Genomic DNA, 7649 nt, shown 5'->3' on the forward strand with positions numbered 1-7649 from the left:
AGTTCTCTTGTTATCCTTAGGAAAATAAAAATTTGGGGGGCTAAAAATCATTTTTGTGGGAAAAAAAAGATGTTTTATTTTCACGGCTCTGCGTTATAAACTGTAGTGAAACACTTGGGGGTTCAAAGTTCTCACAACACATCTAGATAAGTACCTTGGGAGGTCTAGTTTCCAATATGGGGTCACTTGTGGGGGGTTTGTACTGTTTGGGTACATCAGGGGCTCTGCAAATGCAACGTGACGCCTGCAGACCAATCCATTTAAGGCTGCATTCCAAATGGCGCTCCTTCCCTTCCGAGCTCTGTCATGCACCCAAACAGAGGTTCCCCCCACATATGGGGTATCAGCGTACTCAGGACAAATTGGACAACAACTTTTGGGGTCTAATTTATCCTGTTACCCTTGTGAAAATACAAAACTGGGGGCTAAAAAATAATTTTTGTGAAAAAAAAAAAGAATTTTTATTTTCACGGCTTTGCGCTATAAACTTTAGTGAAACACTTGGGGGTTCAAAGTTCTCAAAACACATCTAGATAAGTTCCTTGGGAGGTCTAGTTTCCAATATGGGGTCACTTGTGGGGGGTTTGTACTGTTTGGGTACATCAGGGGCTCTGCAAATGCAACGTGACGCCTGCAGACCAATCCATTTAAGGCTGCATTCCAAATGGCGCTCCTTCCCTTCCGAGCTCTGTCATGCACCCAAACAGTGGTTCCCCCCACATATGGGGTATCAGCGTACTCAGGACAAATTGGACAACAACTTTTGGGGTCTAATTTATCCTGTTACCCTTGTGAAAATACAAAACTGGGGGCTAAAAAATCATTTTTGTGAAAAAAAAAAGAATTTTTATTTTCACGGCTTTGCGCTATAAACTTTAGTGAAACACTTGGGGGTTCAAAGTTCTCAAAACACATCTAGATAAGTTCCTTGGGAGGTCTAGTTTCCAATATGGGGTCACTTGTGGGGGGTTTGTACTGTTTGGGTACATCAGGGGCTCTGCAAATGCAACGTGACGGCTGCTGACCAATCCATTTAAGTCTGCATTCCAAATGGCGCTCCTTCCATTCCGAGCTCTGTCATGCGCCCAAACAGTGGTTCCCCCCCACATATGGGGTATCAGCGTACTCAGGACAAATTGGAAAACAAATTTTGGGGTCCAATTTATTCTGTTACTGTTGTAAAAATACAAAGCTGGGGGCTAAAAAATCATTTTTGAGAAAAAAAAAAAAATTATTTTCACGGCTCTGCGTTATAATCTGTAGTGAAACACTTGGGGGTTCAAAGCTCTCAAAACACATCTAGATAAGTTCCTTAGGGGGTCTACTTTCCAAAATGGTGTCACTTGTGGGGGGTTTCAATGTTTAGGCACATCAGGGGCTCTCCAAACGCAACATGGCGTCCCATCTCAATTCCAGTCAATTTTGCATTGAAAAGTCAAATGGCGCTCCTTCCCTTCCAAGCTCTGCCATGCGCCCAAACAATGGTTTACACCCACATATGGGGTATCAGCGTACTCAGGACAAATTGCACAACATTTTTTGGGGTCCAATTTCTTCTCTTACCCTTGGGAAAATAAAAAATTGGGGGCGAAAAGATCATTTTTGTGAAAAAATATGATTTTTTATTTTTACGGCTCTGCATTATAAACTTCTGTGAAGCACTTGGTGGGTCAAAGTGCTCACCACACATCTAGATAAGTTCCTTAGGGGGTCTACTTTCCAAAATGGTGTCACTTGTAGGGAGTTTCAATGTTTAGGCATATCAGGGGCTCTCCAAACGCAACATGGTGTCCCATCTCAATTCCAGTCAATTTTGCATTGAAAAGTCAAATGGCGCTCCTTCCCTTCCAAGCTCTGCCATGCGCCCAAACAATGGTTTACACCCACATATGGGGTATCAGCGTACTCAGGACAAATTGCACAACATTTTTTGGGGTCCAATTTCTTCTCTTACCCTTGGGAAAATAAAAAATTGGGGGTGAAAAGATCATTTTTGTGAAAAAATATGATTTTTTATTTTTACGGCTCTGCATTATAAACTTCTGTGAAGCACTTGGTGGGTCAAAGTGCTCACCACACATCTAGATAAGTTCCTTAGGGGGTCTACTTTCCAAAATGGTGTCACTTGTAGGGGGTTTCAATGTTTAGGCACATCAGGGGCTCTCCAAACGCAACATGGCGTCCCATCTCAATTCCAGTCAATTTTGCATTGAAAAGTCAAATGGCGCTCCTTCCCTTCCAAGCTCTGCCATGCGCCCAAACAATGGTTTACACCCACATATGGGGTATCAGCGTACTCAGGACAAATTGCACAACATTTTTTGGGGTCCAATTTCTTCTCTTACCCTTGGGAAAATAAAAAATTGGGGGCAAAAAGATCATTTTTGTGAAAAAATATGATTTTTTTTTTTTACGGCTCTGCATTATAAACTTCTGTGAAGCACTTGGTGGGTCAAAGTGCTCACCACACATCAAGATAAGTTCCTTAGGGGGTCTACTTTCCAAAATGGTGTCACTTGTAGGGGGTTTCAGTGTTTAGGCACATCAGGGGCTCTCCAAACGCAACATGGCGTCCCATCTCAATTCCAGTCAATTTTGCATTGAAAAGTCAAATGGCGCTCCTTTCCTTCCGAGCTCTGCCATGCGCCCAAACAGTGGTTTACCCCCACATATGGGGTATCAGCGTACTCAGGACAAATTGTACAACAACTTTGGTGGTCCATTTTCTCCTTTTACCCTTGGTAAAATAAAACAAATTGGAGCTGAAATAAATTTTGTGTGAAAAAAAGTTAAATGTTCATTTTTATTTAAACATTCCAAAAATTCCTGTGAAACACCTGAAGGGTTAATAAACTTCTTGAATGTGGTTTTGAGCACCTTGAGGGGTGCAGTTTTTAGAATGGTGTCACACTTGGGTATTTTCTATCATATAGACCCCTCAAAATGACTTCAAATGAGATGTGGTCCCTAAAAAAAAATGGTGTTGTAAAAATGAGAAATTGCTGGTCAACTTTTAACCCTTATAACTCCGTCACAAAAAAAAATTTTGTTTCCAAAATTGTACTCATGTAAAGTAGACATGTGGGAAATGTTACTTATTAAGTATTTTGCGTGACATATGTCTGTGATTTAAGGGCATAAAAATTCAAAGTTGGAAAATTGCGAAATTTTCAAAATTTTCGCCAAATTTCCATTTTTTTCACAAATAAATGCAAGTTATATCGAATAAATTTTACCACTAACATGAAGTACAATATGTCACGAGAAAACAATGTCAGAATCGCCAAGATCCGTCAAAGCGTTCCAGAGTTATAGCCTCATAAAGGGACAGTGGTCAGAATTGTAAAAATTGGCCCGGTCATTAACGTGCAAACCACCCTTGGGGGTGAAGGGGTTAATGAGTTTTATTTTTTTCTTAAATTCTGTGGAAGCATGGTTGAAAAGCAATGTCTGACTTTCATTTGTTCATTTTCATAGATCTTTTATTTATTGTTACTTTTGTCATATTCAAGTTATTTCTGTGACCATTGTGGGTTTTTCTGTCATTAAACGAGGGGTACCAACAATTTGTGTAGGTCTCAACTGAGCACGCCTAGATCTGCAGCAGAGAAAAGTTATTGTATGAAAATAACAGCAAGCAATCCGCTAAGTGACATATCACTGGAATCAGAGTCTCTGTCCTTACATCATGATGCTCTCAAATAGAGTAGCAAAAAACAGGTGACAGATGCCCTTTAAAGTTGTTTTCCATGTTACACTAAATGGCTGCATAGCTGCCTGAAATAATAACATAACCTAAATATTCATATACCATGTCTTAGATGGAGAATGTCCTATTTTTTTTTTTATTCCACTCTATGGAACATATTTTTTTTTTTGTTCCTTTAATTTTGTAGACTATTCTTTTTTTTTTTTAAATGTCACCGGAGCAGTCATATGGGGGACACACATTTTCTTTATGTACCATCTGTCTACAGATTGACATGTGTACATTATGAGAGCTGAAATAAATAGGAGATGATTGACAGAGAAAAGTCAATAGATTATTACAGTTTCAAGAAAATGGAGTACATCACTATTTCTTCAAAATTCAGTAAGGAATCCCCTATCCAATGCATAGGAGACAACTTAAAAATGTGATACAAACTATTTAAATGCTGTCTTCTGCTGAGTCTGCCCCAGGCTACACAGCAAAGCCAAAAAAAGCTGCAGAAAACATTAAATTATCAGCTTGCATGTGCCTAAGATTTTCTTATATCCCCTTTAATATTTGCCATGTCCCCTGCCCCTTCATGGTCTCATGTGGCACTCTGGACAGAAGATGCAGCATTGTTGCATGGTACAAGTAAAAATGTGGAACTGGGTGAGAACAGACGGCGGCTGTAAGGGAATAACGGATCTTTGAAAAGGCAAGCTTGTTACTGTTTTAGACAGCTTTTTAGCAATTTAGGAGATGAATTGATAAATTATCCATTTAGATTAGTTTGTGACCAGAAATACTGTTTAGTGAAGGTCATATGAAGGCAGGACAAATGGACCTATTTACGAAATCTGGTCCAATAAATACTAAAAATCTTGTCCAGCTATCATGTTTGCTGCCATCACTATCATTAGGAAAGCGGAGCTCAAACGTCATGCTTTGCTAAATGCCGAGTTAAATAGTGCTTCAACACAAACGTTTCCCACACTTCGGCCACTTATAAGCTTTATTGCCTATATTATTATTATTATTATTTATTATTATAGCGCCATTTATTCCATGGCGCTTTACATGTGAGGAGGGGTATACATAATAAAAACAAGTACAATAATCTTGAACAATACAAGTCACAACTGGTACAGGAGGAGAGAGGACCCTGCCCGCGAGGGCTCACAATCTACAAGGGATGGGTGAGGATACTGTAGGTAAGGATAGAGCTGGTCGTGCAGTGGTTTGGTCGATCGGTGATTACTGTAGGTTGTAGGCTTGCCGGAAGAGGTAGGTCTTCAGGTTCTTTTATATGAAGTTTCTTATATGAAGTTTCCGATGTGTAACAAAGCCTGAATGGTCTGCAAAACATTTTTCACATTCTGAACATGAAAATGGCTTCTCCCCTGTATGCATCCTCTGGTGGGCAATAACAGCTGATCGTCCCCTAAAACATTTTCCACACACTTTACAGGAAAATAGTTTTTCCCCTGTGTGGATTCTATGATGTGCTACCAAGACTGTTTTGGAATTAAAACATTTTCCACATTCTGAGCAAGAGAATGGTTTCTCCCCGTGTGAATTTTTTCATGTCGTATCAGATGAGACCGACTAGGGAAAAACTTCCCACACCATGCACAAGTATTAGGCTGGATACCAGTGTGTATCCTCTTATGAACAGAAAAACAGGAGCGGTCAGAAAAACATTTCCCACAATCCATGCAGCAATTTGGCTTCTCTCCAATGTGAATTCTCTGGTGTGTCAGAAGGTTTGCATTGCAAGCAAAACTTTTCCCACATTCCGTACATGCAAAATGTTTTTCTTGAGAGTGTGTTTTCAGATGTGTGGACAACATAGAGCTGCTAATAAAACTCTTCTTGCATTCAGAACAAGGGAACGGAGTTTCTCCTGTATGAAACCTTTGATGTGTGATGAGATGTGATCGAGTAGGGAAGTCCTTGCCACAGTCAGAACACAAAAATGGCTTTTCATGAGTGTGGACTCTTTTATGGGTGTAAAAGTCCTGAACTATCGGTATAACACTTCCCACTGTCTGGACAAGCAAAGGGTTTCTATCCTGTGTGGATTCTCTCATGAGAGTTAAGATTTGAGCAGCTGCCAAACCTTTTCCAACAGACAGAGCAAGAAAATGGTTTCTCTCCTGTGTAAATTCGGAGATGGGCAGTTAATTCAGATTTTTGGATAAAGCATTTTCCACACTCATTACATGAGAAAGGTCTCTCTCCTGTGTGAATCCTAAGATGTACTTTAAAATGAGTTATACGGCTATAAGATTTGCCACAGTAGGAGCATATGAAAAGTTTCATGGATTTAGAGTGGTTCTCAAAGCTTTTTAAACCAATAGGGGTCTGTAAACTCTTTGAATGAGTTACATTTTCATCACTATGAATTTCCATGTGTTTAAAGGGAACCTGTTACCCCCAAAATCGAAGGTAAGCTAAGCCCACCGGCATCAGGGGCTTATCTACAGCATTCTGTAATGCTGTAGATAAGCCCCTGATGTATCCTGAAAGATGAGAAAAAGAGGTTAGATTATACTCACCTGGGGGGGCGGTCCGATCTGATGGGCGTCACCGTCCGGTCCGGGGCCTCCCATCTTCATAGGATGACGTCCTCTTCTTGTCTTCACGCTGCGATTCCGGTGCAGGCGTACTTTGTCTGCTTTGTTGAGGGCAGAGCAAAGTACTGCAGTGCGCAGGCGCCGGGCCTCTCTGACCAGAGCCGCAGCGTGAAGACAAGAAGAGGACGTCATCGTAAGAAGATGGAAGGCACTGGACCGCGACGCCCATCGGACCGGACCGCAGCGGGACCGCCCCTGGGTGAGTATAATCTAACCTCTTTTTCTCATCTTTCAGGTAACATCAGGGGCTTTTCTACAGCATTACAGAATGCTGTAGATAAGCCCCTGATGCCGGTGGGCTTAGCTCACCTTCGATTTTGGGGGTGACAGGTTCCCTTTAAGAAAATCCTCTCGACATGAAAGTTCATTGTGACATAACGAGCAGACAAGGTCTCTCTCTCTGTGTGTTGGTTGCAGTTTGATCAGACTTCATAGCATTGTCTTTGGAGATTTGAATAGCAGTAATGGATTCAGAGAGGTGATCATTTTGTATAGTAAAAGTTTCAATGTCTTCATCAGATGCCTCCTCCTCTCCAACCTGTAGAGTCTTACATATAATATGAAAATGAGGGTCTCTTATTTGCTCTCCATCACCCAAATCCTGTTCCTTCTTTACAAATACAGATGCCTCCATGATATTCTCTTTTTTAAGTATTCCTCCTTAGCACAAGCAGAAATATTACAGAGATTGCCAGTAAGTGTACCTACTGGAAAGCATGGACATTGCTCCTCCTGTTCCATGGATTCACTACTTTGCAAGATGCTTTGTATTTTACATAAACCAGCATCTATGCTTCTCTGTTCCTTGGACCACTGTCTTGGTCATCATCATAAAAGTAAACAATGTCATCTGTATATTCGGTTTCGTCTTCTGTAGGAGTGTGACATCCAGCAAGCACCTTACTGTTTTCAGCAATACCTAGTTAAAATAATAAGAAAGCACACTGAAAATGTTGAAATAATCAAGTAAATAAAAAAACTACAAAAGACTTTTCTCAACAATTAAATATTGTAAAGTTCCATCAGTCTGCTAAAGAAACAAACATTATACTGGACGTCATAGGCTATATGCACACGTTGCAGATTTAGATGCAGATCACCAGCATTTTTGGCCGCACGGATTCACATCAAATCCGCAGTGTAGTGCACAGCCAATGTTACTCTATGGGAAATGGAGATTTGTTGTGCACATGCTGCGGAAATATCAGCGCAGAAACACAGAATTTTTTTTCATAGCATGTTAATTCTTTTTGCGGATCTGCAGCGTTTCTGCACCCAATGACTTCTTTTGAGTCATGCACATCCGCAGCAAAACTGCA

At 40.6% G+C, this 7649-nt stretch overlaps 1 pseudogene; it reads right to left on the minus strand.

Moving 5' to 3' along the window:
• Positions 1–4832: 4832 nt before the first annotated feature.
• Positions 4833–6106, minus strand: LOC143767892 (uncharacterized; annotated as a pseudogene).
• Positions 6107–7649: the final 1543 nt, after the last annotated feature.

This window comes from Ranitomeya variabilis, chromosome 4, assembly GCF_051348905.1.
Source record: "Ranitomeya variabilis isolate aRanVar5 chromosome 4, aRanVar5.hap1, whole genome shotgun sequence".
In the NCBI taxonomy this organism is placed as follows: domain Eukaryota; kingdom Metazoa; phylum Chordata; class Amphibia; order Anura; family Dendrobatidae; genus Ranitomeya; species Ranitomeya variabilis.